Source organism: Oryctolagus cuniculus, chromosome 10, assembly GCF_964237555.1.
Source record: "Oryctolagus cuniculus chromosome 10, mOryCun1.1, whole genome shotgun sequence".
Lineage (NCBI taxonomy): Eukaryota > Metazoa > Chordata > Mammalia > Lagomorpha > Leporidae > Oryctolagus > Oryctolagus cuniculus.
Window position 1 is genome coordinate 60,194,468 of NC_091441.1, and position 14,817 is coordinate 60,209,284.

General features: G+C 43.9%; 1 non-coding gene across 1 annotated transcript; it reads left to right on the plus strand.

Annotated features, from left to right (window-relative positions):
* Positions 1–7,732: 7,732 nt before the first annotated feature.
* LOC127492535 (U6 spliceosomal RNA) lies at positions 7,733–7,834 on the plus strand. The gene has a single exon (XR_007922047.2). It is a non-coding gene; the product is annotated as a U6 spliceosomal RNA (small nuclear RNA).
* The last annotated feature ends 6,983 nt before the right edge of the window (positions 7,835–14,817 follow it).

Here is a 14,817-nt window from a genome sequence, read left to right on the forward strand (position 1 = left end):
TGTTTGTCAAAATGGAATTAAATTGTGATCGTCCTAAAAACATTTCTAATAGAGTGGTGTCAATAGAAACCAGAATACAACCATTGAAGAACAAAGGTAGCAGTAAGGAGAGTGTTTGGTATGAAATGAACTTGACGCAACAGTTACCTGTAAGTGGAGTGACCAACTGTCCCTGTGTGCCCAGGAATGAGGGGGTTTGTGGAATTCAGGATGTGTAGCACTAAAGCTGAGAAGGTCCAAAGAACCAGGACAAGTTGCTCATCTGACTTCCAAGAACACTACTTGGCAGGATATCCTAGAAGTCGCGAAATAAACATGCTGGGAGAAAATGAAGACACTCGAGGCCGGCCTGGCTCACTAGGCTAATCCTCCGCCTCGCGGTGCCGGCACACCAGGTTCTAGTCCCGGTCGGGGCGCCGGATTCTGTCCCGGTTGCCCCTTTTCCAGGCCAGCTCTCTGCTGTGGCCAGGGAGTGCAGTGGAGGATGGCCCAGGTGCTTGGGCCCTGCACCCCATGGGAGACCAGGAGAAGTACCTGGCTCCCGGCTTCGGATCAGCGCGGTGCACCAGCCGAGGCGGCCATTGGAGGGTGAACCAATGGCAAAGGAAGACCTTTCTCTCTGTCTCTCTCTCTCACTGTCCACTCTGCCTGTCAAAAAATAAAAATAATAATAATAATAAATAAATAAAAGAAAATGAAGACACTTGAACCAAAGATTTATTGAATAAACTCAAAATGCAAACCACTCGGGGCTGGCACTGTGGCATAGTGGGTAAAGCCGCCGGGCGCCGGCAGGCACCCCATAGGCACCGGTTTGGGACCCGGCTGCTCCACTTCCAATCCAGCTCCTGTTGTTGCACCATCTGAGAGTGAATCAGTGGATGGAAGACCTCTCTCTCTCTCTCCCTCTCTCCCTCCTTCTCTCTCTCTTTCTCTGCTTCTGCCTCTCTGTAACTCTGATTTTCAAATAAGCAAATAGATCTTTTTAAAAGACACACAAACCAAGAAGCAAGAGAAAAGAGTGAGATGGTCCATGGCACTAAGGCTAGGATGCAAGTTGGGTGGAAAAAGCTACGTGAACTAAATCCTGTTACCCAATGTCCGTATCCTCTCTGTGTCTCTCTGGTCTGAAGCAGGGGCTAGAGTTGAAAATGAGCAAAGTAGAGTCAAAACAGAAGATGTTTAAAGCAGAGATATGAGAAATTAATTGAGGAGGCACAATTCTTGGGAGAGCATAAAAGACAGCACACAGATCTGGCGGTGAGTGGTGGGGAAGTTCACCCTCTTATCCTCACGAAAGAAAGAATCTCCTTGGCACGGAATATGTATTTTCTGTGGTGAGTGGGGTTGCCATGTATCTTAGCTTCTTTTGTGAAGCAGCTGGGCCCTTGCACAATCATTTCCAGGCACGGATTGATTACTTTTTATTAGGTGTGGTGTGGTGTGGTGGCCTTGTGTGTATCCACTTGGCTATACTGAGCAACATTTCCCACAGTCTTATTTCTCATGTTTCTGGTTTGGGTGGGCCACAAGGGAGATTCTCTTGAGATATGGGAGGTGGATGGGCAGGATCATGCTGACTCCCCGCCATCAGCACGAAGCAGCAGCCAGGCCTGCTGTGCCTCCTCCTGCTTCTCTGACCCCTTGGCCTGTTGTATGTGTTTAGTTCCGTGGGGAAGGGCCCCACTATCAGCACCACAGGCGATCTGAACTGGCAGACGTTTCCAGCTGGCCTCCCAGTTCTAGCTCATGCTGTGATTCCCTTATCCATTTTCCCTTCACAACTCCTGGCTCTTGGGACTGCTGCAAGCTCAAGTACCACATGAGAAGACTTGGGCCTCGTGGAGATTGCTTAGCCAGTTCCAACAATGGTGGAAGGCCAGATTTCTATAAAGTGACTCTCTCAAACCAGACCTGAATGTATGCTAATACGTGCCAGAAAAGCCAGTCACATAATTAGAGGGTTGGGGCTTCCAGCCACGTGACAGCAGCCTGACCTCTGACCTCCAGGGAGGGGAGGGGAGCTGGAGATTCAATTAAATCGTGCAACCAATCATGTCTATGTGATGGAACCCCAACACGAAGTCTGGACAGGAAGCTGGGGGAAGCTTCCTGTTGGTACTCACACATCAGTGAGACCGAGAGGTGTTGAGTCTTGAGCACAGGGAGCGTGGAGTTTGGGACCTGCCAGATTCTTCAAGCGCCTGTCCCTGATTTGTATCCTTTGTGGAGAAACTGTAATCCTAAGCAGAGTGCTTATTTGAATTCCATGAGCCATCTAGTGAATTATCGAACCTGATGGGGCTGTAGGAACCCCTGGAATTTGCAGTCAGTTGGTCAGAAGCACAAGCGACTCAGGAATTGTGGAGCTTCTAGCTGGTACTTGGAGTAAGGGGAGTCTTGTGGGTGGCTGTACCCTCAGCTTGTGAAGTCTGACCTATCATGGGGTAGTTGGTGTTAGGGTTGTATTGCAGAGAGAAGATAATATGATTAACCCCATGTAGGTGTCGCCTAGCTTCAGTAGAAATCAACTCACGGCCAGTCTTGCTTTGGCTACAACTGCTCCCATATTCCTTCCAACCTTATTCCTCACCACCGTTTCTATGTGCTGCTGGTTACTTTGAAGCAAATGCCTGACATGATATCATTTTCTCTACAAATATGAGGGCAGATATCTCTAAAAGACAAGCCCCCCCTTTCAAAATAACCACAGTGTCACTAATTTCCTTTAAAAAAAGGACATTGACTCAATATTATTACATAATAATATCCCATCTTCCAATTTCCACTATTGTCTCAAGCTTTTTTACAGATAGTTTATTAAAATTAGGATTCAAAGCCCACATTGCAGCTTACTGGTGGGTCTTTAATCTTTTTCAATCTATATGTTCTTAGCTCATTTTGTTCCTTGCAATTTATTTGCTAAAGAAATTTGGTGTCTTGGGTACTCTTCCAACTTGAAAGTACTCACGAAGCACCTGGGGATCTTGTGAAAAAGAACATTTCTGCTTTAAGGAGTAGAACTGGAGCAGGTCTGAGATGTGATGTCACTGGCAACCTCCCGGTTGGAGGCTGATGTTGCTGCCCAGGGACCATACTTAGAGCAGCAAACTCTACAGCTTGTGTCTGGATCTGATGGTTGTATCCTCAGGGTATCACTACCGTGCTTCTCTGTCCCTTTAAGCTGCTGGTGAGACCTTCCACACTGGGTGGAAGCAAGCTTCTCTTGTGTTACTTGTAATGCTCCTTCTAAAATATCTAAAATATGTATTTTGGGGTGGGCATTTAGCATAGTGGTTAAGACACCACTTGGTTAATAACTTAATTAAATAACTTGGGACCTCGGCATCCCTGTTAGAGTGTCTAGGTTTGAGTCTTGGCTCCAGTTCCAATTCCCATTTCCTGCTAATGTGCACCCTGGGGGGCAGCAGGTGATGGTTCGAGTAGATTGGTCTCTTGTCACCCACGTGGGAGACATGGATTGAGCTCTGGACTCCTGACTTCAGCCTGGCCCATCCATGGCTGTTGTGGACATGTGGGGAGTGAACCAGCAGATGGAAGATATCTCTCTCTCTCTTTATCTCTCCACCTTTCAAATGAAATGAAAATAAATTTTAAAAGTTTTAATAAATAAAATATGTATTTAAGCAATTAAAGTTTTTCCACTAGTATCTTTACAGTTCTCTCAACTCTTTTCAAAGTTCTCTCTCATTTAAAATTGGGAGAGTATGGGTGATCCTGGCTGGGAGACTGCCTGCCTAGCCCATGCATGACCTGACTGCTGGCAGGCACGTTTCCCCCACCTCCACTCCCTGTTGAAGAACCTTGCAATTGCCAATTAGGTACCCGGCTCCTGGGTGTGGCCAAGACCCATAAGGATCACGTAGAAGTTTACGTGACCTTCAAGCTGATTAGAGAGGCATAGCGGCTCCAATATCAGCTTTATCCTATAGAATTAATGTTGCTCTGAACTAGCTATGCCCCCTCGGCCTGCCCTTTAAAAGGTGTGCTTGATTGCTAGTAAACGGACATGTTCACTACAACTTGTCTCCGGTGCTTCTTGCCGAAGAACGCTGTCGCCCCACCGTACTGGCAGTGTGGGCCTCGTAGGACAGGTGCGCAGGAGAGGGGAAGAACAGACAGGCATATGGTCTAGCAGTTAGGATACCAGTTAGCGTGCCCACTTCCTCACCTAGGTTGGATCTCTGGCTCCAGCTCCTTATTCCTGTTTCCTGCTGGTGCAGACCCTATGAGGCAGTGGTGATGGCTCAATTAGTTGGGTTCTTGCCACCCATGTGGGAGCCCTGGATTGAGTTCCTGGCTCCCAGATTCAGTTCTGATCTGTTACCAGCTATTGCAAGCATTTGGGGAGTGAACCACCAGATGCAGCACTACTTCTCTATCGCTCTCCCCATCCTGAGTCTGTGTGTGTGTGTGTGTGTGTATTTGTCTCTTCCTGTCTCTCAAATAAATAAATTGAATAACATAATTTTTCAAAGATTGATTGGTTTGTTGGTTGATTTGAAAGGCAGTATTGGGCCGGCACCGCGGCTCACTAGGCTAATCCTCCACCTAGCGGCGCCGGCACACCAGGTTCTAGTCCCGGTCGGGGTGCCGGATTCTGTCTCGGTTGCCCCTCTTCCAGGCCAGCTCTCTGCTGTGGCCAGGGAGTGCAGTGGAGGATGACCCAAGTGCTTGGGCCCTGCACCCCATGGGAGACCAGGAGAAGTACCTGGCTCCCGGCTTCGGATCAGCGCGGTGCGCCAGCCGCAGCACGCCAGCTGCAACGGCCATTGGAGGGTGAACCAACGGCAAAGGAAGACCTTTCTCTCTGTCTCTCTCTCTCTCATTGTCCACTCTGCCTGTAAAAAAAAGAAAAGAAAAGAAAAATAAAGAAAGAAAAAGAAAGGCAGTATTAGGCTGGTGCCACGGCTCAATAGGCTAATCCTCTGCCTGTAAAAGAAAAAAAAAAAAAGGCAGTATTATAGAGAGAGAGAGAAGGAGAGACAGACAAAGACCCTCTACCCACTGGTTCATCCTCCAAACAGCTGCAATGATCAGGGATAGGCCAGGCTGAAGGCGAGAACCTAGAATTCCATCTGAATCTCCCATGTGGGTGGCAGGAGCCTAAGTAGTTGGATCATTTTCTGATGTTTTCCCAGGCACAATAGTAGGGAGCTGGATCAGAAGTAGAGCAGACGCCAGCACTGTGGCATAGCCGGTAAAGCTGCTGCCTGAAGTGCCAGCATCCCATATGTGTGCCAGTTTGAGTCCAGACTGCTCCACTTCTGATTCAGCTCTCTACTATGGCCTAGGAAAGCAGTAGAAGATGGCCCAAGTCCTTGGACCCCTGCACCTGTGTGGGAGACCCGAAGGAAGCTCCTGGCTCCTAGCTTTGCATTAGCCCAGCTCCAGTTGTTGCAGCCATTTGAAGAGTGAACCAGCGGATGGAAGACCTGCCTTTCTCTCTCTCTAACTCTGTCTTTCGAATAAATAAATATTCAAAAGGCAGAGTTACAGAGAGAAAGAATGATCTTCCATCTGCTGATTCACTCCCCAAATGACTACAATGGCATGGGCTGGACCAGGCCAAATCCAGGACCCTGGAATCTATCCAGGTCTCCCATGTGAGTAGCCAGGACCCGGTCACTTGTGTCATTTTCTGTTGCTTTTCGAGGTGCATTGGCAAGGAACTGGATCAGAAGTGGAGCAGCCAGTATTCAAATCTGTGATTATATGGATGCTGGCATTGCAGACTGCAGCTTAATACACTGCACCATAATGTTGGTCCCTTCCTTGAGTTCTTATGTGTAGAAAATGGTTGTCTGTTGCCTTGAAATTCAACTTGATTTGATTTATTGTTCTTAATCAAATCCTTTCCATCCTTAGTATTTTATAGGCTTCTGCTGATGTGGAAAAGATCAACACCAGTTCCATTGTCCTCTATTAAAAGTAACCTTCATTTTAAATCTAGAAGCTTAAAGAATTCATTTTTTTAAAAATTTAGTAACAACTAGGAGTTAGTTTAGTGTTGATCATTCTTAAACAATTTGTCCTTGAACATAATGTACAGATGCATTTGTATAATTGTTTCAATTTCTTTTCTTGTATTACATCTTTGAATATCATTTCTTTTCCATTTACTGTATTCTCAAAGCTTGAATGCACTGATGGCAGATTATTACTGTCCATTCTACACTTAATTTCTATTTAAATTTAAATATTTTTGGTTTTGTCCTTTGCACTCTCTGTTGTTATCAGAGGCCTTTTATTCATGGTACTAATTTAGTTTTTAGCCATGTCTGTTGTTCTAATTAGTTTTCTTAATAGTGCATTTTGGTGTCCATTTTTTCCCTTAATACTATATGTTTTGGTGATTTTAAGAGACATAGAATCAACAGATGTGTGTGAGGTGGTGGAGATAGAGACAAGTTTATTATTAGGAATTACCTCATGTGAAGATTGCAGGGGCTGAGAAGTCCCAAGGTTGAGTTGGAGCCCCAGGAGAAACAATGTGTGGCTCTAGTCTGAGTCTAAAGGCCTGAGAACCAGGAGAGCCACAGTGTATATTCTAGGGCAAAAACTGGCAGCATGAACACCCAAGGAAAGCCAATGTCGCAGATTGAGTGCAAAGGCCAGAAAACACCAAGTTCTCAGCTCAAAGCAGTTAGGCAGGAGTTCCTGTTTACTCATGCACTATTCGACTCTTCAGTTGATTGGATGAGGCGATCCACACTGGGGAACGCAATCTGCTTTGCTTAGTATATAGATGGAAATGTTAGTCTAAAGCATCCTCACCAACACAACTAGAATCATGTCTGCCCAAATGTGGCTGGACCAGGCTGAAGCCATGAGCCAGGTACTCCATTGAGGTCTCCCATGTGGGTAGCTGGGATCCAAGTACTTGGGCTATCATCTGCTGCCTCCCAGGGTATCCATTAGCAGGAAGTTGAATTAGAAGTGCAGAGTAACAAGGCACTCCCATATGAGATTGTGGGTGTCCCAAGCTGTGGCTTAACCTGCTGTGCTACAATGCCTAACACTCTGGGAACCCTTGGAGACCCAAAATTAACCATCACACATTGCAATCACAGCCTTCTGTTGCTTTAGCTCACCTTTGATTTCTTGTTTCATCGAATTCATAGACTTTGAATTTTTTCCTACAATACAAAGCATTTGTTGTAGGAATTTTCCTTCAAGTTTTAAAGGTGTATTTCTTTCCAGATATATTGTTAATCTTTTTTTCCTGTCACAGTATTTTTCATTTACATGCAAACCTCCTTTCTACTGTACTAACGTGTGGATCTGAATCCAGATCCTAGCTTCGCAGACACAGTGGGGGTGAATCTCTCATCATTTTCATATATCTCTGAGACTAATGAGTCTTCCTCTGAGACATTCAGTTTGGGGCTGAGTCTTTTGTGTTCTCTCTTTTCTCTTATTGCCTGGGGACAAGTTGAAGGGGAAAATGATTTTTTAGGATTAGACTCAGACTCAATGGTTAGAAAGAAAATTCAATGTAATGGTAGCTTAAATCACAAAGGAGTTTATTCCTCTCTCTCATTTAGAAGGCTGACTGAAACCATAGACAGCAAAGGCCCCCCCCCCTTGTTTTGCTTAACAGCAAGCTCCCTTAACTGTCTAATGTACTAAGAAGCCCACAATTGTCATTCACCCGCCTATTGCATAACTCAGTGTCCCACAGTGACTGTCCTGGCTAAAAATCTGCCAAATACAACTTCAGCAGCACATATACTAAGACTGGAATGATATAGAGATTAGCATGGCCCCTGTCAAGGATGACACACAGATTTGTGAAGCGTTCCATATTAAAAAAAAAATCTGCCAAGATGTCTTTTAAGGTCCCTGATAAAACTGGACAGAACTAGCTACAGTCAACTTTGTAAGTGGAGCCTGTGTAGATCAACTCAGACTAAACAATGAACACTATGGTTCATTATATGGATGTCTATTTGAGTCCCTGCTGTTCCACTTCCAATCCAACTCCCTGCTAATACAACTGGGAAAGCAGCAGAAGATGGCCCAAGTTCTTGGGTCCCTGCACCCACATCAGAGACCTGGAAGAAGCTCCTGGCTCCTGGCTTAGGTCTGGTCCAGACCCAGCCATTGCAGCCATTTGAGTAGTGAACCAGTGGATGGAGGATTTCTCTCTCTCTCTCTCTCTTTCTCTCTCTCTCTCTCTTTCTCTCTCTCTCTCTCTCTCTCTCTCTCTTTCTCTCTCTCTCTCTTTCTCTCTTTCTCTCTTTCTCTTTCTCTCTCTTTGCCTTTCCAATGAATAAATAAACATTTTTTAAAAAATGACACACCTCTGATGACATTTCAGCATTCATTAAAAAAAAAAAAGATTTATTTTCTTTATTTGAAAGGCAGAGCTAGAGAGCGAGAGGTCTTCCATCTGTCGGTTTACTTCCCAAATGGTCACAGTGGCTGGGGCTGGGCCAGGCCAACACCACGAGCCAGGAGCTTCATTCAGGTCTCCCACATGGGTGAAGGGGTCCAGCACTTGGTCCATCCTCCTCTACTTTCCCAGGCACATCAGAAGGGAGCTAGATCGGAAGTGGAGTAGCTGAGACTAAACGGGTGCCCATATGGGATGCCAGCACCTTTACCTGCTACGCCATAGTACTGGCCCCCAGCAGCCACCTTTGAACATGCAATGGAAGTAAAGGCATGAGTTGTCAAGCTACATGCCCAAGGGACTCTCCTCACCCCTTTCTTCTGCATCTACCACCTTCTGTCACTTTGTTTCACCTAGTTATACCCCTTTTACCCTAACTCCATAAATTCCTGGATCCCTTTCTGAAAAAGGAGATTGATTTGGGTTTGACATGGCCTGTCTCTTTCTCCTTATAGCTCTGTAATAATGGTAACAACAACAATGCTAGATGTTCTCTTTCTCAGAAGATGAATTCAGTGTTTTTGCAATAGTAGCAGTGTGTGCGCAAGTAGGCGGACCTGCTGTCTTACAACATGAGTATGCCATTGCTGTTGATACGGAGTCTCAAGTTCACTGTGTGGTCACCATGTGACCCATTATGGTCAATTTAGCTCCAATTAACACATTTGCTTCACAGCCAGGAAGAGAGAAATGAGAATGAAATGCCCACTCCATATGTAGTACCCATCACTTTAGCTTTGTCCAGAACTTGAAACCTATGGGGTCACACTTAGCTACAAAGCTAACTTAGAAAGTATATATTATATTTTTTTCATGAGTGGTCTTATGCCCAATAAAAATGTGAAGATACTTTTACTATGGAAGAAAGGATGAACAGTAAGTGAGGACAACTGCTGGTCTCTGTGGCGATGGGGGAAGTGAGCACAGAGGAGTAACTTCAGCTGGGGCTGTGGGCTCTCCTGTGTGGTGGATTGGCCAGTGTCCTTTTTGCTGTACTTGAATTGAAGATCCTGCATGAAATCCATCCCACTTTATTGCTGAAATAGATTTGCTCTTAGAGTCTAGCTACTCTCCAACTCAGGACAGAATCATGAAGTCTTTGTTTCTGACAAAGGAAAAATGTAGGCATTTATTTCCTCCTCTTCCCCCATGCGTGTCTGACCCACCAATGCCTCTGCTAACATCTAGGCCACTCCCTTCCAACTGGAGGAAAGGAAAGATAAGAGAAGCTGTGGCTTTTGATAATTTGTCATGGGAGGAGGAGGTTCTTCAAATATAATTTTCTTTGTGTGTCTTCTGTTTTGTTTACTTCATTTAATTTTAGAGAAGATTCTACAATATAGCTTCATAAGTTTTTCATCTTATTCTCTTCAAACATCCCTAAATAGAGACAAAATATATAACTGCAAATTTATCAGAATCAAATAAAACCTATCTTTTTTATTTTTAAAAATTTTTAAGATCTATTTTATTTATTTGAAAGACAGAGCTACATAGAGAGGTAGAGCCAGACAGAGAAAGAGAGGTCTTCCATCCACTGGTTCACTCCCCAGATGGCCGCAACAGCCAGAGCTGGGTTGATCCAAAGCCAGGAGCCAGGAGCTTCCTTGGGGTTCCCCCAGGTGGGTACAGGGGCCCAAGCACTTGGGCCATCTTCTGCTGCCCTTCCAGGCCATAGCAGAGAGCTGGATCAGAACTGGAGCAGCCAGGACTTGAACCAGCAGCCATATGGGATGCTGGCGGTGCAGGCTGGGGCTTTAACCCACTCTGCCACAGCACCAGCGCAAAACCTATGTCTTTTGATGGAAACACTGATAATTCATGCTGATTTGTCTGAAGATATATACTTATATTTTTCTTGGGAAATTCATTACTGGATCATTCATAAAAGTAAAATTTTGCTAAGAATTAGTGATTTTTCCTCTCTGTGCTACTAATTTGTTAGCTCCTAAGTGGTGGTTATAATAATCCAAACATATTTTTAGTCAATAAATGAAGACAATTTACGACACTTCAAAACAGATCTTCTAGGAAGCTTAGAAAACTATCTTACTGATGGATTTTATTGCATGATAATCATCATTTGTATTCTCTTCCTTTGACAACTGCCTCTTAATTCAGACTGGCCTATAATGACAGTCTGGCTCATTTAAAAGCCCTGTTGGTGTGAATAATAATTATAAATGTAATAATTATAACTAGCATTTATGGAGCTCTTACCGATAATATCCTTGCTTGAGCACAGCTTAAGGCTACATAGGTATTAAGATATACCTTTCAAAATTATACTCTTCCTTCCACACGTAGAAGTTTGAAACCAGACCCCCTACTTATACCTTACACAAAAATCAACTCAAAATGGATCAAGAATCTAAAATTAAGATCAGAAATTATCAAAGTACTAGAAGAAAGCATAGGGGAAACCCTGCAAGGCCTTAGGCAAATACTTTTTGGGTTATACCTCAAAAGCACAGGCAATAAAAACAAAAACAAAAAGGATTATATCAAGCGGAAGATGCTTTTGCACAGCAAAGGAAATAATTAACAATGTAAAGAGACAATTGACAGAATGGGAGAAAATACTTGCAAACTATGCATCTGATACAGGGTTAATATTCAGAATATTTAAGGAACTCAAGAAACTCAACAACAACAAAACAAACAATTCAGTTAAGAAATAGGCTGGCATTGTGGCACAGCAGGTTAAGCCACCACCTATAACATTGGCATTCCGTATGCACTCTTAAGAGACTTATTTTGCTTCTTGGAAAGGCAGTTACAGAGCGAGGTAGGGAGAGAGAGAGAGAGAGAAAGAGGGAGAGAGAGAGAGAGAGAGAGAGAGAGAATATTCCTTCCTCTGTTCATTCGCCAAATGCCCACAATGGTTAGGGATGGGCCAGGCTGCATCCAGAAGCCAGGAGCTTCTTCTGGATCTCTCATGTGGGCACAGAGGCTCAAGAACTTTGTCCATCTTCCTCTGCTTTCCCAGGCACATTAGTAGGAAGTTGGATTGGAAGTGGAGCAGCCAGGACTCAAACCACTGCCCATATGGGATGCTGACACTGCAGGTGACAGCTTTACCCACTATGCCACAGTGCTGGCCCCGAATAGACATTTTTCAAAGGAAGAAATACAAAGGGCCAAGAGACACGTGAAAAAGTCCTCAGGATCACTTATCATCAAGGAAATGCAAATGAAAATAACAATGAGGTGTCATCTATTCCAGTTAGAATGACTATTATCCAAGGATCAAACAATAGCAATTTCTGGTAAAGTTGTGGAGAAAAGGGTAAACTAATACACTGTTGGTGCGAATGCAAATTTGAATAACCATATGGAAAACAGTATGGAGATTGCTGGAACAAAACTGAAAAAGCTCTATCAATGACCCGGCTATGTTGCGTGGGAATCCTTGAGAATATATCCAAGGAAGTTAGATCAGCATGTGAGAGAGATAGATGTACTCCCATGTTTACTGCAGCCCAATTCACAATAGCAAAATATGGACTCAACCTAGATGTCCTTCAACTGAAGACTGGGTAAAGAAAACATATACACACTCACAAGCACACACACACACAAACACACACACACGATGGAGAATTATCCAGCCATAAAATAGAATGAAATCCTGACATTTGCTACAAAATAGATGGAATTGGAGATCATTATGCTAAATGAAATAAGCCAGTCAAAATTTTCATATTGTCTATACATGATGGATGTTGCATCGTTATGTACACATATAGCTATAAGAATTGTTTTCCCTGAATTATCCATCTGTATGGCAATATACCCTTCTGTGATCACTCTGTGTTCATTGTCATGAAGCAGTCATTTTGTGATATTAGTATTCCTGTTTTTAAGAAAAAATAGGGGGCCAGCGCTGTGGTGCAGTGGATTAAAGCCCCGGCCTGAAGCGCTGGCATCCCATATGCGCGCTGGTTCTAGACTTGGCTGCTCCTCTTCCAACCCAGCTCTCTGCTATGGCCTGGGAAAGCAGAAGATGGCCCAAGTCCTTGGGCCCCTGCACACACGTGGGAGACCCAGAAGAAGCTCCTGGCTCCTGGCTTCAAATCAGCTCAGCTCCAGCTGTTGTGGCCATCTGGGGAGTGAACCAGCGGATGGAAGACCTCTCTCTCTGTCTCTACCTCTCTCTGTAACTCTGTCTTTCAAATAAATAAAAAATAAATCTTTAAAAAAAAAAGAAAAAAATAGTACATATGCATGTATTTATATTATGTACCAATAAAGTGAATATGGCAAATGTTAAAAATTGTTAAATCTTTGGGCCGGCGCCATGGCTCACTAGGCTAATCCTCCGCCTGCGGCACTGGCACACCGGGTTCTAGTCCTGGGCAGGGCGCTGGATTCTGTCCCGGCTGCCCTTCTTCCAGACCAGCTCTCTGCTGTGGCCAGGGAGTGCTGTAGAGGATGGCCCAAGTGCTTGGACCCTGCATCCCATGGGAGACCAGGAGAAGCACCTGGCTCCTGCCATCGGATCAGCGCGGTGCGCCGGCCGCAGCGCGCCGGCTGCGGCGGCCATTGGAGGGTGAACCAATGGCAAAGGAAGACCTTTCTCTCTGTCTCTCTCTCTCACTGTCCACTCTGCTTGTCAAAAAAAAAAAAAATGTTAAATCTTTGAATTAAAAACATCTTAAGGAACAAAACACTAAGGTGCAGGAGTATAATAACCCAAATAAAAATGGAATTGATTTTAAAAAATATACTTTCTCTCTAAATAAATGCCAAGTAATCTGACTTGATCATTACACATTGAACACAGGTATCAAATTATTACAATGTGCCCATTCATACGTACAATTACAGTAATAATAAAAATTATTCCACTTCAATGTGAAAATTTCCTTCCTTCGTCTTCCTCTTGGTTTTAATGGAACATTTATGTTGCAGACATCTCCTCCCTCAATTATAGCAGTGGCCCAGGGTCCAGAAAGCTGTCCTGTGCTGCTCACTTTCTTGCCCGCCTTCTGGCAAGGAAGATGAAACTGAGGCCCCCTGTGTGTGCTTGTTTCCTCTTACCCCTGCTACCCTGTTGGGTCACTCAGAGGTACACAATATGACTGATGACCTTGGAAATGTCACTTTTCAGTAACCCTATTTAGTAGCTTCACGTTTCTTTTTTAGGGGCTTTCATTTTATGGGCTTTTTATAGGCTTTCATTTTATACCCATCTTTTGGATGTATAGAGGTAGACAGATTAGTCTGTTTAATTGGCACATAAGAACTGTACATGCAAGTGTTCTTCAAAAAGCTTGGGGAAGGCAGAGGTAATCACTCCCATAACACCAATGCAAAAAGTTTATGAAAAATGGAATTAAAAAGTAAATTTAGTTTTGCACAAAATATTTGAAATCCATGCATGATTTGTCACAGAATGCTTTTTGAACTTTCTGAAGACCCCTTGTATGTATGGATTTCAAAGTTTTATGTACCAGAAAAAGATTTATGTTTTAATTCCATTTTCCCACAACCTTTTTGAAGTAACTTTGGATTTGTGGGTTACAGTGTTAAAATTAATGCACACAATTATAATGATCAAATCAAGGCTAATTAACATTTCCATCTCTTTTCTCCCAGTCTTTGGTAAAATATATAGTGAGTTCTTGTGAACTATAGTCCCCTACTGTGCTGTGGGACACTAGGTCTTCTTCCTTCTGTCTGAATGTATTTTAGTATCCAGATCCATCTCTCTTCCAGCCCCCTGCCCCTCCACCATTCCTAGCAACTTGTAATCAATATTCTGTTCTCTTCTTCTTTTTCCAGAAAAATGTGCAGTCCAGGGGGACATATGGGCAACTCTGGTTTCCATTTACACGCCTCCCAGGGTCACGAGAGATGAGTTGTAGTCTTTGCGTTGCCCCATGCACAGAAATCCCAGTTCTCAGGAAATGACGCACACGGCACAGTGACTGATGCGAATGAGCTCCCCGGGGTCAGATCCTCGGAGGCACAGAGTTCAACTTCTGGATTCCTAATTCTCACTTTTAGTGTGAACTATCACATAGTGCCCACCTGAGGTTTTTGCCTTCAATTCTGAGCATCCTGGTTTTCTTTTACGGTTCCTCAAATGTTTGTATTTATTGTCATATCATGTCAAAGAGTAGTTTCAAGGGCAAGTGTGTGGTGAGGCAGGGCAAACAATATTTTAAATAAATTTCAGCGGTCATTTTCGCTTCCACATTTTGGACTTAGGTTGAAGATGGCTTTTGCCGTTTCACACTAGATCTTTACCACTCACTGTGATACTACATGAAGCTTGTATCTGGTGTTTTTACAAGCTTTTCTGTTCAAGTCTTAGTAACCTGACCTTAAGTATCTGGGGAACAGGGCCACTGTCTATAGGGCTCCACTGCCATCTCCTGCCCTGGGAAGGC